This window comes from Lagopus muta, chromosome 4 (assembly GCF_023343835.1).
Source record: "Lagopus muta isolate bLagMut1 chromosome 4, bLagMut1 primary, whole genome shotgun sequence".
In the NCBI taxonomy this organism is placed as follows: Eukaryota; Metazoa; Chordata; class Aves; order Galliformes; family Phasianidae; genus Lagopus; species Lagopus muta.
In genome coordinates this window covers 50,316,845-50,341,414 of record NC_064436.1, presented here as the reverse complement: position 1 = coordinate 50,341,414, position 24,570 = coordinate 50,316,845, and the positions used below count along the sequence as shown (strand labels likewise).

The following is a 24,570-nucleotide window of genomic DNA, read 5'->3' as shown; positions in this document are numbered from 1 at the left end:
GAAGTATTTTAACAGTTTTGAGACTGAGGTAAACCATTCAACTGATGTTCCTGACATAAAGTTCTAATAGCTAGCATCCTTTAAGCACAGAAAGGGAAGGTCCAGGCAGCAACAAAATAAAAATTCCCTTGTCCCTAGCTTGAGCTGTCGACCTTAGGAAGAAGAATCCACAGTTAAACACCAGTGACTCACTGACAGTTTGTGTAAATCCCCTGTGTCCCATCACAAGCATGAACAGCACAGCTCTGTACAGATGCCTGAGGAAGACCTAGACTTCTTTTTAGTGCATCCTGGTTATTCCACTGGATAGGCTATGTATGGACAGATTCTTAGCATTGGAAAACCTAAAGTAGAACTCCACCATAATCTTACAAAAAATCTCAGCCTATGAGGTCTCCAGTCCTGAAGTTGCCTATCGATTTTTATTTTTATTTATGTATTTATTAACAAGAAACTCAAGTGCACTTTTTAGGTCGTCAACATTTCAAAAGCTATGGGAATTTAGCTTTCAATTATAATTAAATGGCATCAAAACCACAGTATTTATTTTGAAACACAATACGATCTCTCCCATATTTGAGAATGAAGGAGTCAAAGAAGAGTGAAGAACAGAACAATCTGAACCAATGTATTAAAGTGGTGAGGTCGGTGACAGCGGCTTCTGGATACTGAAGTATTTGATATTCAGCTTTTGCTAAAGCTCTGTCCTAAGAAATCACAGTTCTGATGTTTCTCACCTCTTGTGTTCTCATTTGACACTTTCCCACCTGCTTTACTTATCAGATTTTTGATGCTCTCACACGTAGTAGTTCATAAGTCCTTTTGTCAACTAGCACCTATCTTGAATGACTGATAGCCACCTAGATCTCAGTACAAATAAAATAGACCTTCTATCCCTCACACATCAGCACCTTCTGTATCTTTTCATTCCTTTTTTGTAAGCCATCTGTTTTCCTATTATTCATTGTCACAGCAAAACAGAGCCTTGCACTTTTTATTATATGGCACTCAGTAAATTTTCACCAGCTGAAGTACTATAATAGAAACACATAATTTAAGGAGTAGGAAGGGACCTCTGGTGATCATCTAGCCCAACATACTGCTAAAGCTGATTCCCAACAACAGATTACACAAGAAAATATTAAGGTGGGTTTTAAATATCTATAGGTAAGGAGAGTCCACAACCTCTCTGGGCAGACTATTCCAGTGCTCTGTCATCTCCTGAAATAAAGAAGTTTCATTTGGAACTTCCAGTTTGTGTCCATTGCCCCTTGTCCTGTTGCTGGGCGTCACTGAAAAAAAGCCTAGTTCCATCTACTTGACATCCACCCTTTAGATATCTAGAAGTGTTGATGAGACACCCCCTCCCAGTCCTCTCCAGGCTGAACAGTCCCAGATCTCTCAGACTTTCCTCATAAAAGTGATGCTCCAGGCCCCTCATCACCTTTGTGACTCCCCACTAGACTCACTCTAGAAGTTGACCATCTTTAACTGGAGAGCCCAGAACTGGATACAGTTCTCTGGGAGAGGCCTCACTAAGGCAGAGCAGAGGGGAGTGATAACCTCCCTCAACTTGCTGGCCACATATCTTTTAATGCATCCCAGGATACCATTAGCCACAAAGGCACACTACTGATTCATGGTCAAACTGTTGTCCACAAGGACATCCAGGTCCTTCTCTCAGAAGGAGGAGTCCAGCAGGTCAGCACCTAACCTGGACTGATGCACACTAACACTTTCTTCGTCCAGTGGTAATTAGCATCCATTCAGACTCTAAGCTTTACAATTTCATCTCAATTCTCACAACATTGTTTTTTGATATCTCTAACAAACACTTAATCCATTTCCTTGCTCAGACTACATCCCTTATTTGTTCATCTTCTATAGTACTTTTCTCCACATCACCATATCAGAATAGATCCATTTCTAAAGGTTTATCATCCTAAATCATTTTTTGGACCTTACCTTCTATCACAACAGCTTATTCAGAAATGCCTCTTTGCCTCTTTCTGCTGCTACTTTTTCACACTTCCTCCACGCTGCCCACTCTGCAAAGAAAAAGCCTTCTCACTCCAGTATGCCATCCCCCTCCCACATACATGTATTCTCATTCAAATTCCTCCCAAGACCTATTTTTGGTCAATCTTAAATAAAAGTCACATCCCTTAAAGCCTGATCTTATGTGAGCAAATGCTGAAGATCTGAAGTAAAAATTTAGCTATAAGTATGCCCCCATTTCTCCTCCACCAAAGTTCCTCTCCATAGTTCAAATCACTGCTTCTTCTTCATGCCCTCTGTGAATGATACATTTCTCACTTCTGTGCAGGCACTACTTTGCCAATACCTAAGTTTCTCTAAATGACATACTTCTGCCAAGCTGCTTGTTCTTTCTCAAGTGTGATTTATGAATTAGTTGCAAAGCATTACAGAGCTCACTCATAACATTGGTACAGAAAGTTCAGCAAGTCAAGACAATTCCCCACATCTGTTGAGATCAGATAAAGATGCAATGTACACTTAAAGTCATTCAGATTTTTTTTTAAAAAAGGTACTGAGCAAAAATGAATAAAGCATAGTAAGAGACAAGCATCTATTACGTATGAAAGAATACAAGAGAAATGAGACTCCTCAGCTTGCAGAAGTGGATGTTTTTCAAAAGCAGACCCATAATTGATCTAAAATATTAGCAGAAATGGTAAGAGCTTCCTTCAATAAAGGAAGACAAAGACAGTGAGTTTTGAAACACCGTATTTAATTTTACATAGGAAAAAATATTTTTGTAAACAATGAGCTAATCAATGAGAACTATGAGACTATTGGACTACAGCGTGCAGACACTAAGTTATGTTTTCTCAGTATTGCAGTGTGAAAGCTACATATGTCTACTTAGAGCATGAAAGAAGTCCCTTCTTATTTGCATTGTAAATGCACACAGCCCACTCCCACAACCAACATCAAGAGCTAACCTTATATAGCAATCCAGAACAGATTTCCTTGCCACAGCAAATTCAGTGCCTGCTGTCACTGCAGCACTTCAGAGAAATAAATTTGAAGCATTACTTTGAGCAACCACTTAGAAATCATTTTAATGTAGGAAGCTTTATATGTTAAAATTAAAGTCCACTAGTTAATATAAAGTCCTTTTTTTCTTGGGAGTTTTATCAATCCTCTGTCACTTTCCTAATTTAAATTAATTGGACACTACTTGCCATTTTAACACCAGCAAGAAATCCATTGCACAACTCTCTAAAGAAGTAGAGAATGGACAGTCCACTGCAACTGAACAACAATTAAAAAAAAAAAAACACAGACCAGGCAGCGTAGTCCAAAGAAAGGATTTTATGACTTACAGAAAAATCACGACTACTTCAGAAAAGTTTTTTCTACATTCGCATTTGATCCTGAATATAACAAACTCAGTGTTCCTGGGTTTTAGCTTAGAAGAGCTGCTGAGATCATATTTAGTCTCAGCAGGAACTGTTATTATGCATCACAAAAGTGTTGCAATGAAAGTAAGAATAACTCAAGAGGATTCAAAAAATCATCTGTACTATACATCATCTTTCCTCACAGAAATAGTTTCTGTGAATAGTTTAAGACTGAAGGAGAACAGCATTCACATGGAGTCCAGGGACACATAGAATTTGCTAATACTTATAAATCATTGGCACCTCTCATACAAGCTACCAGTTTGATATTGACTGAAGACACAGCCAATGCAAACTAACACACTGCATCTTCCTGTGGCTGCTGGACTACTTTTAAAAGGTATCCATGAAGAATACATATACTCTATATATAAATTGAACCTCATTTTCACAGATGCTCAGAAGAGATCTATTCCTAATATTTAAAAAAAAAAAAAAAAAAAAAAAACACGCACAAGGTGCATCTGTCTTCATTTCATAGCTATGTAGTCCATTTAGGTATACTGAAGCATTTAGGTGAGTAAGATACATTGTTTCTCGTGGAGACAGGGAAGGCATATTGTTAAAGTTGAAAGAGAGCCTGGCACACATAAAATAAGAACCACTTAGTAGCGTAGTGAGGGGCAAGATGTCAGGCAAACTGTTGGAGTTAGTCATTTACCCATTGACCCTCTTCCTGACCAGGTCTCGAACACCTCAGAAAGTCAAGTGACAGAGCCATATTCCTGAGGAGATTTTCTAGCAAAATAATTATCCACAGAAGACAGTTCAGTTCCACAACTATGATAGCTGTGTATTTCTGCTTGAACCAATTTAGAGAAAACATAATTAAAAAATGAAAAGTAAGAAAAGTGCAAGCAGATGACTTATTTTTTCTAAAGGCTCAGCATGGAAATTTTTGCAAGTTGGCAGGTTCTTAACAGAACACAAAAGCAGCAGGATATGGAGTCAAAGCAACATAATTTCCCTCCTCTTACCAGCCTACAACATTTGAGCTACAAAACAGAAGCAACTTAAATCCAAAGAAGGGAGGCTCTCTAGTTCTTCAGGTACTCTAACTTGTGTTGTTGGGAAAGATGGCAGCAAGGACAGAACCACAGCCTTTTTTCACTATAGTTTAGGGTTACATTCAAGATTGCAGGTTCAAACAGAAAGCAGTATTAACTAGTTAGAATACATTACTGGTGTATTTTCTTTTGGACTAGAATTTACGACCTTTTACCATGGACTAAGAAATTGTTGTACATAGCCTGAGCCACAGGAGGTGGTTAGATTATCTTCAGCTGTGGTATAGAGAGTGAAGAGCACCATGAACAATTGCTAGACTTCTATCCAAACAAGGTAACAGCACCTTGAGGTGAGGGCATTGAACATAGATCAAGATTCCACAGCAAGTAGTATCTGAAAGATTCAAGTTTATTAATATCATTACCTATATTTTGTTCACACGTCAGTGTGTGAACACCTACAATGTCTGAGGCCTTCAGTTAGGCACGTATTGGAAGATAGTGCTTAGCAACCCTGATAGGTCATGGCAAAAATCATGAAAGTTACAGATGACACATTTGTACAAAGACATTGTATAGCATTGCTCATGGCAACAGACAGCAAAATCTCTACCACATGCCTGCAGTCACATCCTGTAACTGCTGGAATACCAGGAAAAAAAAAAAAACCAAACAGAAAGCAAGAAGTTGTCAGACAACTACTGCCACAGCTCACAACACACAAATAAATGCTGCTGCATGTCACAGTGGATCTCTTCTGTGACAAAAAGTGTTATCCCCACTGTGTAAATTCAAATGCTTTGATCTGTTACACTAAATACGTTAGGCTTAAACCAAAAACTACAGGCAAAATGTCTTCTCTTCAGCTTTATTATGTGCAAAAATGAGCTATAAACCACAACTTCAACATTTTTTTAATTGGTCTTTTAGTTTTAGCAGCAAGAGCACCTGGTATCAGCCAACACAGCTTCCCTACTGCCTCATACTCCATTTTGAAAAGGCTTGCAGAGGACAAATACAACAACGAGTTTTCCTACCCAGGAACAACTTTTTCCACTTTTAGCTCCAATTTCATAGCCAACCCCAGTAATGGGATTCACCTTATATTGGTGAAATTATCATTTGGTAAAAGAGTAGGCAGGATTTGTTCCCCCCAGCTGATGAGAACCCACAGGATGTTCAAAACGCAGGTGTGAATTAAGAGCTGCAAAACATACTCATGCCATAACGTGCACTATCTTCATGAATCACAGAATCACCCGGGTTGGAAGGGACCCCAAGGATCATGTAGTTCCAACCCCCCTGCCTAGCAGGGCCACCAAACATACACATTCAGATCAGGTTGCCCAGGACCCCGTCCAACCTGGCCTTAAACACGTCCAAGGACAGGGCATCCACAACCTCCCTGGGCAGCCCGTTCCAGGGCCTAACCACTCTCCTAGTAAAGAACTTCCCCCTAACATCTAACCTAAATCTTCCCTCCTTCAACTTAAAACCATTTCCCCTAGTCCTGCTGTTGTCAGCCCTTTTGAAGAGTTTACTCCCCTCCTGGGTGTAGGTTCGAAGGCAGTAAACATGTGTTTCTTGTTTGTATATTGGTAGCTAGACTGTACTGATCTCCTAAATCAATGTATTTTAAAAGCATCTCTGCAATGTTTGCTACTTCAGTGAAGGTAACATCTTTCTCCCTATCTCCCCACATACTCTTTATATGGCATTTGATCTCTTACCTCTCCATAGAAATTCCCACGTTATGGTATATTGTAGTATTCCAAGAATCTTAAGATGATCAGTCATCTCATTGCAGAAATCGGAGAAAGCAACACAATTACTGATATAATGATTGTAGCATGTGTCAGTCTGACCATTCTGTCAGATGTTTCACATCATCCTTCTCAATCACTAGTTATTTGTGGCCTTAGCTATGAAAACTCCAAGATCAAAATTCATATTCTACAATTCTGCTGCTATGAACTGCTTTTTCTTTTTCATTCTGTAGTAGCTTCACTCAGAAATTTTAGATTCAGAAAAAGCTACTTGTCTTCATTTGTACTGCTTCCCCTCTCATTCCCCTCCTTATTTCTATAGGCCTTATGTGCATAGTATTTGTTTTGTAGGTTTTGTTTTGTTTTTGTTTTTGTTTTTTTTATAAAGACACAAAAGTTGCACTTTCCAAGTGTAAAACAGACTTGTAGTCCAAAGGCTTTTTAGTTTGGTGGTGCAAGTGCTAGATATAATGCAGAAAGTTTCATCTGGAACAGTCTCATATTTCAAATACTTACTCTTATTTTAATTAAGAGACCATGTCCATAGACACCTTATTACAGCAAAAGCTTTTAATGTCACTGACTCAAAATGAAAGATAATTGTATGCAAGGCAAAACCAGTGATCAAGGTAACTCCTAAGAATGCCTCAGTTCCGAGAATGCATTTGCAACTTACAGGGTAAGCATGAAAAAGAGTCTCACTTCAGAGAACAGCCAAAAGAATCAGAAAAGTCAACATTAAATGTTTTATAAAACAGAATAGACAGTGGTGTTCTTTACTTTTGTTATAAAGCAAATGATATATCTTAATAAATGAAATGAAAAACTGAAAAATAGGAAAGAAAATGCATCTGACCTCCAGTGCTGGATTCCAAGCTAAGCAGTATTATGATTCAATCACTGACAGCTAAGTCAAAGGACTTTTTTAGTTAATAAATATATCAAATCTTTGTAATCTAATCAAAATCAAAGACCAGGATAAAGCTTACCTATTTATTTATTTTTCTGTTGGGCAGTCCTGAAAACACACTTTTTTTTTTTATAGTTCTTCAAAGATAAGCACATGCAAGGCATAGGCACATGCTGAAGTCAGGCCATAGGGCTTGTTTTCTTTAAATTTCTTCATATAAGCTTTCATGATATCCTTACTGATAGTGACACTTAACTACTCTACAGCATAAGTTAAAATGCCTTGTAGGTAGTGATAATATTTTAAATCTTGTTTGCTCTCCATGAGATAGGCATGGTCTGTAATGATGACCCCTATCAGATATGAGGTCCTAAGAGCTGCATATGCATGTTCAAATTTTTGTACATGGTGAGTTTGCTTACACAACAAAGCCTTCTGGCAACCAGAAAAAAACATCAGTTGTAGTAGAATTCCTCCAAAATTGAACTAAGCTGTAGAAGTACGATGACCAGAAGAGAGGATAATAGAAACAGGTCCTTAAGCACAGAGTGGGAGAAAAGGGTGAGCACCTGCTCTCCTGAAATCCAGAAGCTGCTTCATCCCACAGCTGCACATCAGACAGCAGCTGGGAGAAGTGTAGAAGTTGGAAGCATCATCTCTTCAGATCAATCTCAGACTTCTTACAAGCACTTCTCCTGCAGTCTTACTCTAACTTGGTTCACTTGAGTTGACAGAGTACAAAAACCAGAAGCCACCCAGCCCAAAACTTCCTATAACACAGCAAAGGTTGAGTCATAATTGGCAAGATGAAACCTGTTAACATTGCCAGTGAATTCAGAAGATGTGCAATGATTTTAATGAAATGTTATTGTAGTTTGAAATACTAATCACTCCTCACACTGAAAAGAATAGACCATATATGCCCAGAAAATCTGTATAAGTCAAATATAACAAAAAAAGAGAATTTAAATTCAGAATTTTGGGGTAATTCCCTGACCTGTCTACTTCAAAAGAGCCTTCTGAGCAGCTGTCATAATTAAATCTTGTGAAAACAAGAAAATATTTAAAAGCATTCACTTTGCTCCTATATACAATGAATCAAACCATCTGTGCTGTACTTGTCCTTAGCTGAAATTCTGCTGATTTATTCCTACAAGTAGATGCCTCCCCAAGGCACACATCTAAGCTGTTCTCCAGAAAGACAGTCAGAAGTGAGAAACAAGTACCTATATTTATGATAATCAAGATTCCACTATGGGTGTTGTCTTACTTTTCCTTTTTAGGATCAAACAAAATTTAGGAGAGTAATTACAGAAACATTTAGGATCATATTGTAATCTAAAACCTGGAAAGATTCACATGACTAAGAAAAGTGCACTTCTGAAGAACAGTAATTCATAGGAATCCATTCTTTTAGAGCACAAGTTTATAGTCCTCTTCTGGATATTTTAATTTCGTAACTTGATTGTAATGCACTAGCCTTGCCAAAATTAATGACACTGATGAAACAATCCAATATTCTCTTTATCTGCTTCAGATTTGTATGTGCACATAAGCTAGTGTTAGAGAATTCAAGCTCAGCACTTTGTAGCTTTCCTGTACCCTTCCCAGCAACACACTGCTTTTTCCTCAGGACTGTGAGCATGCATATTATTATAACAGGGACAGAGTTATAACGTAAGGATGAGTTCCAAAGCATAAAGTGTTTTAATTCACATTCTCTAATCTCCTGAAGTAGAAAGAGGAATAGTTTTATCATTGCTTTCCAGTCATGCTGAGAATGAAATTTCAGCTGACAGAGCACAAAACAGAAGTATGATTACTGTCAGTAACAGGTGATACTAACTAAAGGAGTTAACTAGGGCTGTTCCTTTTAAAAATTAAATACATATATATCTTTTCAATCCATTTACTCTGAATGGTGGTTCAGAAATATTTATCAGATTCACGTTTGTTTTAAAAGATCTCTTTCCAAGCTTGGATCCCTCAGAACTACAAACTTTGAAAGAAGAAAATTATAGAAGCATATTCTCAAATTTCTTTGTGGAATTACTTAGGAATTTCTTGGATGTTGGAGACTAGAAGAAGCATAATGTGATTACTAAGTTACTCCTTGCACATGCTTCTACTTTAAATCCTCTAGCTAACTACCTGAGCCTTTTTTTCTTAATTGTTATTCTATTCCTACCATGGAATCCATCTGAATAGACTACTCCATCATTCCGGATGTGGTTTAACCCAGCACAGTGGAATAGGGGAGAGAAATGGGAACAGGTAAAACATTATAGAAAGCATTTATATGGATTAAGCATTGAAACATGGAATGAATTTATCATAACCAAGTCATGCAAACACTTCAGAAAGCTTTGGTAATATCTTAGCTCATTTCTGACTTTGAAGTGAATGTTTTTTGCTTATGAGATAATTATGAAAGTGTAATTGTAATCCTGATGATGCTGATTCTAATCTTAGAGGAATTATTTTGAGCATCTCCAAATCTGAGCCCATTCAAATAGTTAGGCCATTAAAGCAGCCACTAATTTCATTCTATATTTAGGTCAGTTTTTTTAAAGACTTCCAACCCCCCCCCCCCCCTCCCACTACCACCACCCTCTGCCATCTCTGCAGGATGAAGTTTTCAAGCATCCTGCATCTAATAAGAGTCCTTTCCTCATTTCAGCAATTTCATTTTAAATTCATCTAAGCAGAGGTCTAACAATTTATCCTTAGAGGAAAAAACATACATATGACTTTTTGTACAAAGGAAAGTGTTACAAACACAGATTTGTTTATTTTACAGACATTCAGCTTATGGACAGGGGCCAGGATCAAGTGTACTACATCAATGTAGCAGATTCACTGATCACAGTTTTAGTTCAGGTGATTGCAGTGAATTTACAATGAATTTATTCTATCCAGTGCTACTCCCATTGTTGTTATGCTAAAGACTTCAGTACGTACCTAACAAATAAAAGAGACTTAAGTTTAACTTGCTGTAACCAAAATTATTTTGATGGAGTCTATGTAGCATTCTCCAACAGCTTCAGGTTACAGACCTTGTTTTCTATATTATGCATAATAATAAAAATGGTTAGTTACTGTGGATATCACTAAGAACAAAGAGCAAAGCCATGTTTAGTCCTTAGTGCTTCCCAAAAAAACAGGTTCCACGCTAACCCCAGTGCAAGACACTTGGTTGGTTTAAGAGAAGAAACTATGTGAAGCTGCTATTCTGCCATCTTATTAACACTTGTAGCCTAAATGTTAGTACCTGGAAAAAAATAACATATCACATCTCAGCATATATATCTATACAGCGTGATGCACTGCCTTCTGTAGAGTTCTGTGTATATTTAGATTATCTTAGAGTTACACATGCTTCACAGCGGCATAACATTTGAGATGAGTAGCCCTACTGAGAAGCAGAAGGCATCATTCCAGATCATTGTGCTAATTTCAGATCTTTGTTCTGCAGCTATGCTCTAAACCTGAGTAATTTCTAATATATTTCCCTTCCTTTTAAGCCATGAAGCCAATGTCTTTATAGCTGTTTCTGTGAATCTTTCACTGAAATTGATTCCCTGAAGTCACTGCTCCCCTACCTCTAAATGTTGTGTATGCATTTGAAAATATTCTTCAGTTAAGAAGCCTGAGTCAAAAATCTAAGTGAGCTTAATACATTTAAAACATTGGCTTCCACCCCCCCATTTGTGTTCTGGAAATAATGTTGGCAGCAACATGAAGAATAAAAAAATTAGGTATTTCTGATGACTAAAAAACTGTCAATTTTAATTGAACTGGCTTACATTTATATTGCTGATGTATTTCCCTTTGAATCTCCTTCTTAATGTAGTAAAAAACAAAGCTTGAGTAGTCTAGCATTAAGGTGAAATACATCTCTGCCCTTAGTGGTATGTTATTTCAGAGATATAGAAATTCACAATCAAGATCAGGCTCTTACAATTATAGTGAAGTCTTCAAACTTGATTACAGTTTCAATAGAAATCACAATATTAATATCTTTCAAGGAAGAGAATAAGTGGTTTTCTAAATGGAAGGAGTATGTTACCTGTCTGGGGACAAGAAGTCATCCCATAGCTACACATTAACACTTTTTGAAGCATCTTTCAGTTGTAGCGTACAGCTTTAGAAGGTAGGCTAAGAGAGCAATGGGACAGGAGTGCAACTGGAGGCTGCTCCAGTGGATCACAGAGTTGTTCATTCCTGAAAACTATCAAGATTTGGTTAAGCAGAGCTACAGCCACCCCAACCTGACATTGGCAATAGCCCAGCTCTAAGTAGGAGTCTGGACCAGGCAACCTATTTAGGTTTCTTCTGACTAATGTTTCTGTGACAACAAATTGACAATAAGTATTTAATATAGAAATATTATGGTTAACATAACTTAAGTATTCCAATACTGCAGCTTTTAATTTCTGTCCAAGTAAAGATAATGCATGCAAGACTTAATCTTTCATAAACTAACGATGGGGTGGAGGGGAATTATCTAAATAGTTTGCATTTACTACTAACTGACTGCTTTCTCCTAACAGTAACTGACTCCAAGGTGTTGTTCACTATCTTTTTTATGGTGCAAGTCTCAGTAGTTTCAAGTATGCTGCACATAATATACACCTCTTAAGGGAAATCAGTCAAGTGTTTTCTATTTTACTGAGAAGTAAACTGCCAAGCACTTAGGAACTTTCAAATGACCCTTTGAGTGGCAAAGAACTTGAAAAGCAAACCATCTTCAAAAATTCTTTAGTCTCTTCAAAAGGGAAGTCATGAATGCCCTTCAAACCTCAAGTTTGTTCCCTCTAACAACTACGGTTAGTAAGGTAAGATGTAGGAAATATCTTAAAACCAGAAATAGATTTTGAAACATACATGCAGTTTTTGAATGGGATGAAATCATGATTCCCATGGATTGCAGTGAAGTACCAGGAAATGTCAATTTTTGTGGGTATTTTCTTTCAAACATTCTTGAATGTCTGTAATTAAGCTTTATTTGGCCTATCTCTTGTACCTACTTCTTCCTAAGTCCTGTTGATGTGAATTCAAGAGCAGACAGGTCTGCCACATGCTCAGGCAGACCACAGTGTCATTTTCAGTTAGGCCTTGTAGTTTCCATCAGTTCAGATACCTTAGCTGAAATGGAAAATTCTAGAATTCCAGACTGTTCATCTTTCAAGGGTTACTTGCTAGCATTCAAAGAACGTGAATTTACATCAGGTAGAAATGAATTCCAGCATTCAAGGTTAGTTAGGCAAATACTTAAATTGTAATCTTAACCATCTAACTAGAGGTCTCTTTCTTTAGAAAAAAAGAAAAAAAATGCAAGGCTATCTAGCAGAAAGTCATAATGCTTTTAGAAGTTTACAGGTTGAAACTAAACGTCATCTTAAATTAAAAAAATAATTAAAAAGTCAGCTAACAATTAGTGAAAGGCAACAACTACAGACCAGATCAAAGAAATAATAGCTGCTTACTCAGCATTTACAAAAAAATTTAACATAGTCCAGCAATTCCTCCTACTTAGACTGTCTTTTATAAAGATATCCCTTCACTAGATAGGAGTGCAATCCTATAATCAACTCACACTCCTGACTCTAGCATAATACTGAAACATTTTCTACTGTAGAAAAACTCATAGGAAACAGCAGCCCTATTCCTTCTAGATAATTGAATTTTCATTCCCTCTAAAAATCTGCTCACCCATTTGCCTCTAACTTGACTTCCACACAGCTAAAGCTTTACCTTTTATGTCAAGCAGTATTTGCAGCCACCTGGGAACACCCAGGCATCATATCATTAGGTTAGGAACCTTGACACTGGCATTTTGCTCACGCATTTCTGAAAAGCAAAACATTGTTCTTTTATCCTGACATTGATGAGGAGTTTCCACCACATCATCATGTTTGTTACCATAGAATCAAAGTTGGAAAAGATCTCTAAGATCATCTAGTCCAGCCATCCACCTACCACCAATGTTGCTCATTAAACCATGTCCTTAAGTACTACATGTACCATTTCCTACCTTGGGCAGTGAGTTCTCACTGAGAAGAAATTATTCTTAATATCCAACTTGAACCCCCTCTGACACAACTTAAGGCCCTTACCTCTTGTCCTATTACTAGTTCCCCAGGGAAAGAGGCTGACTCCCATCTTGCGACAATCTCCTTTCAAATAGTTGTAGAGGACAATAAGGTCTCCACTGAGCCTCCCCAACTCCAGACTAAATCTCAGCCCCTCCTCATAGCATAGGCTCATGAAAGCATTCAATTCACATTTAAGTTTTGTTATTCAAGTTTCCTGCAAACTTTGTTGCAGTCAGTAGATATTAGTAAGCCATGTGAAAACAGTCATTTCGAGACCTCAGTAATACCACACACAAAATGTACACTCATCAATTGTCAATCATTTCCCTAACTACACTCTTGGTACTGTTGATCCTTACACTGCCATTTGCTTCAGGGTCCTTACAGCACACTCCCATTAACTTACTGAACAGCTCAATCTTTATTTTAAAAAAAACACACACACAACTAAGTCCACTATCATCAAATTAACTGATTAACACCTTTCCCTCCCCCACTTAGCTTACTGAAAACTAAAAATAAAAGTTAAACCTTCTTAAAATACCTCTGAGAATTATTATTGCTTTTCCATACACATGCACATTTGAGGGTTGTTTTTTTTTTTTTTTGTTTTTTTTTTTTAGGTTTTTGTGAAGACCATGACCTCTCAGGAATAAAGCTTACCCAGTGACTAGGAAGCTTCTTTAAAAACTACAAAAAAAACAGTAGCAACTGGAGTTACACCAGTGATAGGAAGAAGCAAGAAGAGTTCACCATACATAGAATTAGGCCAAGTCTGGAATAAGTATTCGGGGGAAAAAAATTGTTCTTACGTGCAAAGACAACTAAAGCTTTTAAAGCAACTAGTCATTAGCATTTTGTTAGTCCTATCTGTGAACTGAACCATAGCTAGATTAAGTTCTATATAAACACACTTCACAGAAACCTCTCCTGGATAATTTTAATAATTAAGAACTTGACAGGAATTGTGGGGGTAAGCTGTCAGAATCACATCGAGGAATTCCAGAATTGTCATGGTGAAACATGGTTTAGATTTACTCCTGTAAAATGACAACTCGTGCACCACTTCCACCTGCGCAAATGGACTCAAACTTATCAAGGCAACAGTGACAAATACCCACTTCAGCTTCTAATTAAATGACAACTGGGTGCAAACAGATGAAACTGGTCCATGATCTCTACATTCTTTACTCAGCAGTATTACAGAACTGTAATTATTCAATTTCATCCAGCTCTCCTCACCACTCAGTTTGAAGACGGTTACTTTGGCAGATAATCTGATCTACGAAAAATAGCTTCTTAAGTTAGAACTGTCAACAGCTTCCACAACAAATGAATTCCTCGATCCAGTTTAGCATGTAGAATGAGCTTTAATATATGGCATAGATATCATTCTTCAGTCCTTTGAGAGTTTTCTTCCATTTTTATCAGAAATACTTCAGAGCAGATACCTTCCATCAGTGCTTTCAGCATACATGATGTATGGGTAGAATTCAAAATAAACACGAAGTTGGTTAGACAGAAAAGACTACACATGCAAAGCAAACAGTGCATTCAGAAAGACAGGAAGAGAATAAGTGGTATAGTTCCTGCAGTAAAGAAAGAAACCATCATTCCCTGTATACCTTCCAGTGGACTGTGTAAATCTTTCACATGGTCACTTTGATTTCAACAAAGAAAATTTAGTATGCAGAATGAGAAAAACTTTCACAGAGTCACATAGAATGGCTAGGGCTGGAAGGGACCTCAAGGATCATGAAGCTCCAACTCCCCTGCCACAGGCAGGGCCACCAACCTCCACATTCAATACTAGACCAGGCTGCCCAGGGCCCCATCCAATCTGGCTTTGAACATCTCTATGGAGAGGGCATTTACAACCTCTCTGGGCAGCCTGTTCCAGCACCTCACAACTCTCTTGGTAAAGAACTTCTACCTGACATCCAACCTAAATTTCCCCTCCCTCAACTTAAAACTATTTCCCATTGTCCTGCAGTTATCAACCCTTTCAAAAGAGTCAACTCCCCTCCTGTTTATAGGCTCCCTTTAGGTACTGAAAGGCTGCAATGAGGTCACCCCACAGCCTGCTTTTCTCCAGGCTGAGTGTTTAATATTTACAATGTCATTTTTTATTCTAAGACTGAAGATTAATATGGGAGTTTTAATGTGGCTTTGGACATGCGTTGGCAAGGACAAGAGACTAGTTTGCCAATTGATTCTTCATCTGCTTGTAAGCATAATATTGGAAATTTGGTTGTGTTATTAGTTAGTTTTCAAATGACTATTTGCTCTCAAGCTGCATTTCACCCAATCCTCTGTTATTTTAAACAATTTCACATCACCATACTTATATAGCAACTACAAGTTAGACAACTGCAAGTCTGTGCATTTCACTGCAAAAGTACTTCTTATCAGTTTAATGATGATATACTGAAGAGACAAGCAACTGCTTTTCATAAAGAATTTGAACTAATTAGCACTTTTAAAAATAAGCATCTCATTTTACATAAAGCTTTTCCGCTCATAAGAGGGATTAATATAGCTCTCCTTTTGTGCAGTTGCACTCAAATCTACTGCTGTCACAGTTTCATCATGGAAAGCTATTGTAGTCGTGTATCAAAACTCCTGTAATTTAACTCCGGAAGTAAAAGATTCACCAAAATGACAACTCACGCCACAGAACTTAAACACTCTGATCTTCAGAGTTAAGACTTCCAGCCCAGTATGTTTTCTTGTCCAATTTATTGATTTTGATATCAGTTAAACACCTGGCATTGTAAATGCCAATCACGTTCAGTTTCACAGGTTCTACATTCATTTCCATTGCTGTGGAATTCTTTGCAAGACTACATCCATGGCTTCCTCCATAGGTAGACATCCACAAAACCAAGTGATTTTTGGTTGATCCTTTTGATTGCCCTCCTGTTCAAAATATGGCATCGTCTAAACCAAATCTTTTCCAAAACCTATAAAGCATACATATTCAACCCACCTCTTCATATTTCTGTTGTTCCCTTTTTCAATAGGGAAATATTAAAAAAATGAAAGTGTTGTTACTTATATACATAACACATTATTTATTTACATGCAGTCCAAGACAATTCTTCACTCAACGCAGCCCAGGCAAGCCAGAAAATTGGACACCCCTGACACAAAGCATGAGTTTCACTTCCCATTTCCCCTCTCCTTTTCAGCTCCATAGGTCACTGCATATTGACCTTGCATTCAATAGGCACACACACCACACACAATATATTTGTGTCACTTTTTAAACAGAAACAGACAATGCAGCTATACCCTGAATCTGCAGTCTGCACAGCAGCTAGCTGAGAACAAGCTATTAGTAGCACAAAGGTAGCACAGCTTTCAAAACGTGCAGGTAGTACAGGTTACACTGTGAGAGCTGGGCTACCTTTCTTTTAAATCAAATGTGAGGAACAATATGTTCTTATATCTGTTCCAGCTAACTGGGACCATGAGCTCAGCAGCTTACAAATTAATCTAAGCAAGCTCTAAGAGGATTTTTCAGAATTCTACTTCAGCTCTCATATAGCTTAAGAGACATATAAAGCTTTTTTTTTTTTTTTTTTTAAAAGACTTCACAAAGGTTCACTTACAGAGACCTAGCTGATCTTACTTGGAGGACCTGGCTGCGTTGTGCATGTCACAACCATTGTCTCAAATCTGTTCTTAAGCTGCACCAGGGGACATTTAGGCCGGATATTAGGAAACGCTACTTTTCTGAAAGAGTAGTCAGGTGCTGGAATGGGCTGCCCTGGGAGATGGTGGAGTCACCGACCCTGGAGGTGTTCAAGGAACATTTGGATTTTGTGCTGAGGGACATGGTTTAGTGAGAACTATTGGTGATAGGTGGATGGTTGGACCGAATGATCTTGAAGGCCTTTTCCAACCTCGGTAATTCTATGATTCTTGCTCTCAGTACGTTTCTCACACAGAGATGTCCCTTTGCAACTGACAGGCCACGTTGCTTGCCTGTCTTCAGGTCTAATCTAAAGATGAATTAGATGCAGTAATCCTTCCTTTCAAAAGCTGCCTCATAAGCTCACACATTTTTCTAGAGATGAAAGAATACTCTATTAATCTTCTGGCAGCTTCAGCACATCAAAGAACACAACCTGCTTATGTCCCTGGTTGCCTGGCCGGCAGCTTTCAGTGCATGGCTTTAAGACTCAGGATCTGTTCCCTTGTAATTAGTAGACCACCACAGATAGCACAAAAATTATTTCGTTCATAACACATTCAGGACTAAAATCAGCATGTTTTCTGAGAGACAGAATAATTAAGCAGCAAGCATAAAAAAGTTCTCCTCAATATCTGTTTCCCATGCTTAGAAAAAAAAAAAAAAAAGCATAAGCTTTAGAGCCTCAAGTAATTTCAACTGGCAAAGGAGAGCTGTCTCAGCAAACTTAAATACCCTCAGGTTTCAGGAAAGTTTATAGAAAGTTAAGTCTAATTTTCTGTTCACACTTCTCCCTCCTTTTGACTCCCTGAAGAAGAGCAGAGCTGAACCTTGATGTCAGAAGGCAATTCAGCAAGAGCCATCAGAAACAATAAATGCACAACTTAAAATATCATTTTCCACTTACCAGTGACAGAAAGCATCTCTTCAAACAAACAAAATTTTCTACTCAAGACACTGCACAGTAAGTCACAGCAAGGACAAGAGCATATGTTAAAATTAGTGAAATCAAAAGAGCATAGAACTTGCACAGTAAAGGAACGTAAGAGAAAACAGTTGAAATGCATGGTAGCTTCTCGCAAGCTTCTCCAAACAGAGAAGATAGATTTTATCTTTAAATTCCAACTAGATCTTGTATATAAAGTACAGATAATTTCTGTTTGAGCTAACATAAATCATAGTTTCATTTCTGATTGAAAACACCAGAGTGCTTCCATCTACAATAAGCATCCATTTATCCATCCAGGAGCGTTAGCTTTACCAGCTAGAATTTTTAGAGCAAGTGCAAAAGCATTCAGAAGTCAGTGGGCTTCCTCTACTGATTTTGCCACAACACCAGCTGCATCAAATCAAGATATATAGTGTAAGCACACCAGCTTTACTTCAGCTAGCTCTAGCTAAATCTTTAAAATTAAAACAACTGAAAAAGATACAAAGACTATTTCCACCCATAGCCAATTCACTGTTGAGCAAAAGTTAATATATTGGAGCCAGCACAAGTATGCCCCCCGACACTAGTTGGTTAGTCCAGATTTATTTGCATTTATATCAAGACTAATGTGACCCTTAAATGTTTACGACTGCCTGCTTGCGATGAGGGCCTGTTTTCTTCCATAGCTACACCACATTTCTTAAGCTGCCATCTGGCCCAATAAAAGCAGCCTTACAGAAATACACAGATACAGAAATAAATAGGTATTTCATGGCTCGGGCCCACAGCAAGAATTAAAGTGAAAACTGTTTATTCCACTCCTGAAGCTATTTTCAAAACTACTTATCCCAACGCATACATTGTTCATCATTTATATGATACCCAATAGGCGTTAAGCTAAAATGGGATTTCAACCTGTAATAGGTGATTGCATCTTGTGAAAAATGCTTTCCAGCTACCAGAAAGTGTTTGCTATTGTATTCTGAATACCTGACTTAGTAACTGACATTGGGAACGTTTGTTTGATGTGAATATGGAGATAAGTGAAGATCTGTGCTCAAAACAAAACAGACACCGATAAAAGGTCAAATTTGACAGGCTGAAGAAACCCTTACGGCTCCTCTTCAAATCAAATTTGAGTTTTCTATAAAGGTCAGTGTCTTTTTGACCTATTTCAGTTTTCTTCATTAACCGGTTTCAGGAATGCTTTGAAATATTATAGCTATAAACATTTGGGGAATCCTTAATCCTGACATGAACATAGCAATGCATCACCTGTACAACAGAGCCTCCACAGCAGCATATCAGCTCCCAGGATTAAGGAGTCTTTTCTATATCATAGATCTTTGTGTGAATACAGATAAACTGCGCATCTTTCTCAACGTTCCCAAAAGATCTACTATAAATACATTCAGTCTATTCACAGCATTCAAAGGCAATCTGGTACTTTTCAGCTTTATAAGAAAAAAAAAAAAAAAAATGAACTCCATACTCCTAGAATACACCAATCAGTGGTCATTACAGTACTCAGCCCTGAAGCAAGAGAAATCAAAACAATACCTTCATCTTCGAATGTTGCTTCCCCCCAACCTCCCTGCCTACCCTGGAGGCTTCTTCAAACACCCTGCAAACAGCATCCTGTCTGTTCAAATCTGGTCTGACTAGCAGCTTCACTTCAGATCTGTAATTATCAATTAGGGGTAATAAATGAGGCATTTCCTAAGAATAGGAAGATGGATAGGTATGAAAGGCTTTTTCAGTTTACTCCAGTTTGTGTCAGCTTAGGAAGAACTACCACAGTTCCATCAGGTCAGCTGGAAGCCTGGGCCAGAGAAACAAAAGCTGAAGACGGGCTTACAGCAACAGCTTGATGAGAATAGTACATCCTGGTCACTCATTTCTTTTAGCACGAAAAAAAAATCTCATTATAAACTAAACTGTCTTAAACAGAGAAAATAAACATTAGCTTTCAAACAGATATCTCAGAACTTCATGGTTCTACCCAATCCACTCCAGTCTGGCTTCAGAGGCACCAAAAGAATCTGATGTTTCCACCTGACCCCCTCAAGCAGTCACAGCTCACATCACAGATGGAAAAGGCACACAGTTCTTCAGTTGATGGTTAAGGGTGGGGGGGTTCATCAAGGTTCCCCCCTTGCTGGAGGGGAAGAGGAGGTGAAGGAGAACCACTTCTGGCTTTTGAGCTTGCTAAGCCTGTTCGTCTTAAGACAGCAACCTGACTGGAGAACTTGACCCTCTACAACTTTCATGAGATAACAGACTACTGAGCATCCACTTAACCAGCCAGGACAAGCTCCAAGACTGTTTCCTCCACTAAAACAATTATATCAAGTACTTTTGAAACAATTGTAAAATATATCTGTTGTCAGTAACTACAGGGTTGATTTTAGGCTCTTGAGCTTGTTCTCATTAAAGCTGAAGTCTTCAAACCATTTTTATTCCAGTTAATCCATACTGCCTGAAATACACTCTGAAGTCATTGGTTCCCTTGAAACAGAGAAGTGAAAAGAGGCATCTATGAAAGTACTAAACCCTTCCCCAGAAAGCAATTAGACAAAAACTATGCCTAAAATTTTTCCCCTTCAACAAATCCTATATAGTTTTATGACAGGTGTTTTTAAACATCAGTGAAGTTTGAAAACCATACAAAGATGTTTATTGAAAAAAGAATTTAGTAGTATATCATAGTGCCTTCCTCTATCTTTCTATATCACCTCCCAAAACAGTACATTTCCCCTGAAAAACGACAAATAATAGTTCTTCAGCCTTAATTTCTATGCATATAAAAACCTGTTCCAACACCAGGTAACGAAGTGCTAAAGGTCACCATCATTGTGTTCCTTAACGTACTGAATTTGGTTTACTTATTTAAAAAACAAACAAACAAACCACACACATTCAGAATAAACTTCTGTAAGTAGCATTTGAGCACTTTCCAACTTCAAGGAAAAAGTTGCACAGAAGCTGAGAAATATTTGCATTACTGGTGGAATTGCAAAATGCAGTTTAATGCAACGCAGCTTTAGCATAAAGTGATCCTTGCAAACATAATGACATCTAAACAGTAATCTTTCTCCTTCTCTCACTGTGAAATCATTTGTTCTGTCTTCCACTTAAGCATTTTCGATCATTTAGGGACAACACTTCTTTGCATCATTACCTGGCTAATTTTAAACACACTTGTTGCAAAACAAGTTTCCCCACCATCCTGTTACATCAACAACATATGTCAGACCCAGGAAAGCTATTACAGCAAGAAAGCTAATTATTCCTCAATTCAGACACCTGTGAGCCATACCAGCTATTCTGCAGATAGAGAAAAAGGCATAAGAAAGAGATGGGCATTCATAGACCATACATGCAACCAAAGATTTGTTTGGTGGAGCTGGAAGTTCTACTTGCAACATTTATAATGGCTACCACGCACATTAGCATTTCCATTATATTCCCGGGGACACCATTTAACCTCTGCCAAGCGTCCACTTCTTCCTCTAAGGAGCAGTTTAAAGAGATTTGTCTGTGCAGAACGGGAGTAATTGTTTCGTTCAAGCTCACAATGAAGCACCTTCTCAATACAAGAATAGAGGCCATTCCTCAGCAGGTTGTTATCTCTTCTCATATCCCTTAAATCACTTTCTCTGCTCACTGTTCCAAGATGCAGCCATCAGCTTCAGTAAATCAGAGGAGGACACAGAGAAAACAGGACAAGCGCAGCACTTACACTAGAGAAGGGCTTACTATGCCTACTTCAGAGGAAATCCAGACTTCAGTGTAAAAGTAAGAGCAAAATTAAACATGTTGAATTGGGAGAACCATACAGAGAAGTAAGCAAAAGCTTTGTTCCTTGGTCATGAGGAGGACAACTGGCTAGTTAGCACAGCTTAGTGCTCACTAACCGCGGGCTTAAAAACCTTCCTTCTACCTGTCATTTACCTCCTCCCCCTGCTGAAGGACCCTCGTGGCATGTGAAGAAGCTGCTAACATATCACAGAGCCAAATTCACTTAAATACAAACCATTCTCGTTGGAAGTATTGGTGACATTCAAGGTCGTGTCACCATGATTCCAGCAAATTAAGAGAATAGGCTAATAAGAAGAGGAAGATGAGGTTGTTGTAAGAAGAGAATATTGTCCAATACTTCCACAATTTAAATTCTTTAAAGGAAAGTTCTGAACATACAAGCAAAAAGCATATGAGAAATATGAAACAAGCAAGCCTGTTCACGTGACTACCTTATTACACCTCCAGCTATTGTTAAAAACAAACAAATTTCTTAGACTGAATTGCACACTTAGAAATAGATTCACTCACATTAACATAAACTCAGCTGTCTGAACAAGGGCAATACCTGTAGCAATAAAGGTACATATCGGATATGCAGTTGGGTGGTTCTTTTTACTAAAAGCAGCTACTTCACAAAACCCACAAAGCAAATATTCTCTTTATAGAAGATAGTTGTTTTCCTACAGAGAATCAGCATTACAAAGAGAACTTCTCTCAAGTTGGAGATCATGAAATATTTGTCCTGGAACACCATTTTAAGCCTCCATACTAGCCTACTACTTCTTCTCTTTTCACAGAAAGTCTCTCAGCAGGATCCAGTAAATGATACCTCCCTTACCACCAACAAGCTACAGATTCTTTTCCTCACACAGCCGCACACTTAACTACTTATCACCCCAACCACTCTTTATGGAGTAAAGTACTGCCTCTCAGTTTATCTGAGTCAGATGTTATTTTATCACTGACGTACTGTCAGCTTATTCCCCTCAATACTGTAAGTCTCCAAGAAGTAGGGACACCCACAGCATACTCCTCCTCTTTTCAAAGTGAAAAACCACACTTCACTTGTAAAACATAAGAAAGAATCCATTTGTTGATATAGCAGTAACCATACAAGGCTTAACCACAAATAAGGCATCAAATTAACAACATTCAAAACAGCAAGGTACACTTGGTTAATCACCACATAAAGAACTGTGGTAAAGACACGCAGGAGACCCTCCCACTAAGAAACAAGAAAATGGAAGCAAACTCCATTTGCTTTCTAAATTTCACAGAGGTAAAGAGCCCAGGTGCAGCTGAAACCACTTCCACACACAGACTTGGTCATTAGTTTGTACCTAAGCAATTACATAAGCACAACCAAGATAAGACATATAAGACATAACCATAGTAAAGCTAACAAAACTTAACTGACTTTTAGTCACTTACCAAAGGTTTGTATCAGCAAGGCATCACACAGCACCAAAGCAGGCATAACTTCAAGAGCCATCTTTACTTAAGAGGAGCTCCCATCACACAGCAGCCTGTCCTGCATAAGGTCCCAGGACCCCCTGGGCCTGCTCACTATTTATGAGGTAAAATGGTTGATTCATACTGGTAGTAGCAGCTGCTCTAATGGACCTCAGCTGTTGAACCAGGTGTCTGCCATCAGCCTGCCATCAGTTCTTTCAGCACCCAGCTTCAGACAGATTTGTAGTTCTTATCTGTCTTCAAGAGACTTGTATTTTTATCTGTACTGTGCTCACTGTCTACCTGAGCAAGGCTACACATGAAGCAGACTGGCTGAGGGGGACGGTGGGGAGCATAGAGTCATACAACATAATTTACCAGAACATTCTGATGCATACAACAGCAATATAAACATGACCACGTCCTCAAGAGCCTTAAAAAAATAAAAGAATGGGGGATTTCTCCTAGGGGTTTTCTCAGTAAGAAATACATAGTCCCTACGAAGGAATTTCTGTCTACTCTATTTTCCCCAGGTGCTTGAGGGATCAGTAAGTAAGCACCTGCTTACCATGCTCTTCTTCACTGCACATGTAATAAGCAGATGGAAGCTCCTGTCCCATCAAAAAAGAGACAGCAAACTTTACCTTTGTTACTGCAAGAGAGTCAGAGAACACAAGGCAATACTCAGCAAGCCACTGAAGCAACAGTAAAGCCTTCCTCTCATTGCTCCTGGGTTCAAGAGCCATCTCACCCACCCAGCTGTGGAGGGCCTCGTGTTCCCAGGCCCACCTGGGAATATCTCCGCTGTGGGGTAGCAAGGACTGCATGCATTCTATTGAAACTGCCAATTTTTGATAGGTGATTTACAATGGAGAAGGCTAATGGCATTACTTTAAAAAGAAAAAAATGCTTGTATTAAGTAACTATATGTGATAAAGTTGCCTTTTTTGTTGTTGTTGTTCGTCTGTTTTTTTTGCTGCTAGGGGCAGGTGCTTGTGGGTTTTTTGGCCTTTTTTTCTTTTTTTCTGTTCTTAGATGATCTAAGAAAACTGTAGTTTGATGTAATCTGGAAAATATTTAATAAAACACTATTTCACATTCTTTTTTTGGGGAAAAAAAATCTTAATTATCTATCCTTGATCTAATAAAAGCAGGACAGTTAACTTGTGATGTTTCCATGTGCCAGAAATTGCTGAATAGTCTTTTTTTTTTGCCAATTAAAACTTTTTGTAACTCCTGAAAACTGAATGACTGGCATGTAATTTATTAAACTTGAGGTTCTAGAAAAGAATTGATGGAATAAGTCTTAACGACCAAAACATGATGTTATAGTATTGGGTCAAGTTAATCCAAACCAAGAATAACTTTTAAATTAAATGACCCGAGACAGATTTAACTGTAGTTGGATCTCTGCACTGAAATTTCAGCTGAATTATGGTTTTGTATTCTCTTCCTTCAGCCAGAGCAAGGCTCTTAT

General features: G+C 38.2%; 1 long non-coding RNA gene across 1 annotated transcript in view; it reads right to left on the bottom strand.

The window, feature by feature from the left end:
• Nucleotides 1-24,557, bottom strand: part of LOC125691749 (uncharacterized) — an 80,408-nt gene extending 55,851 nt beyond the window's left edge. Inside the window, exon 1 of the long non-coding RNA XR_007376233.1 lies at nt 23,073-24,557. This is a non-coding gene — a long non-coding RNA (uncharacterized LOC125691749). The remainder of the gene's footprint in view (nt 1-23,072) is intronic.
• Between the last annotated feature and the right edge of the window lie 13 nt (nt 24,558-24,570).